The sequence below is a fragment of the Bubalus bubalis genome, chromosome 3 (genome assembly GCF_019923935.1).
Source record: "Bubalus bubalis isolate 160015118507 breed Murrah chromosome 3, NDDB_SH_1, whole genome shotgun sequence".
Classification (NCBI taxonomy): Eukaryota; Metazoa; Chordata; class Mammalia; order Artiodactyla; family Bovidae; genus Bubalus; species Bubalus bubalis.
Genome location: NC_059159.1, coordinates 35857780 through 35858051, shown reverse-complemented (window position 1 = coordinate 35858051; position 272 = coordinate 35857780).

Below are 272 nucleotides of genomic sequence, written 5' to 3'. Positions count from 1 at the left end.
TTGCCTGACTAGGGATTGAATCTGGCAGTGAAAGCTCTGAGTCTTAACCACTGGACCACCAGAGAAGTCCCCAAACCCTCATTCTTGAAGGGTTTTAGACCATTACTAATCCTTCCTCCGTTGGATTGTTGTCATTTTCCGTTGACTTGAATTGCAGGACATGGTAATACTAAGAGATGCCCACACACACGCTTCCTTACCTCCATTGTCGATAGTAGTCCAATTTCTGCTTGGCAGTCAGGATCTATGACTGTAGCCAGCCAACATCATAA